Below are 433 nucleotides of genomic sequence, written 5' to 3'. Positions count from 1 at the left end.
AAAGAGTAACATAGATGTTTACTGTTTCAAATCAATGTTTTCTCTCGCTTTTAGTGATGTTCATATATTTTACCCTGTTTTCCCTTAATATATTCACATCTTTTGCATCTTTTGCTATCCATTTTGACTATTATTGCATAGCTTTAGGAATCTTCTTGCATTTGAGTTTAGTTGCATTGCATTTACGTCTTTTCATGCATAAACAGGTGATTTTGGAGCTTAAGGAGCATGGAAGCAATGTTGAGGAGAAGTGAAGCAATCATGAGGAGAAAGCAAGAGAGTTAAGGCTGAAGAACCAAGGTCCGGAGTCCCACTCGACCGCCCACTCGACCAGACACTCGACCGTGTGCAGAGAGGGACTCGACCGAGTGGAAGGAGCATAAGAGGAGCCAACTCGACCGGTCACTCGACCGAGCACCGGGTCGAGTTGGCC

The sequence above is a fragment of the Camelina sativa genome, chromosome 10 (genome assembly GCF_000633955.1).
Source record: "Camelina sativa cultivar DH55 chromosome 10, Cs, whole genome shotgun sequence".
In the NCBI taxonomy this organism is placed as follows: Eukaryota; Viridiplantae; Streptophyta; class Magnoliopsida; order Brassicales; family Brassicaceae; genus Camelina; species Camelina sativa.
Note: the sequence above shows the minus strand (reverse complement) of the source record.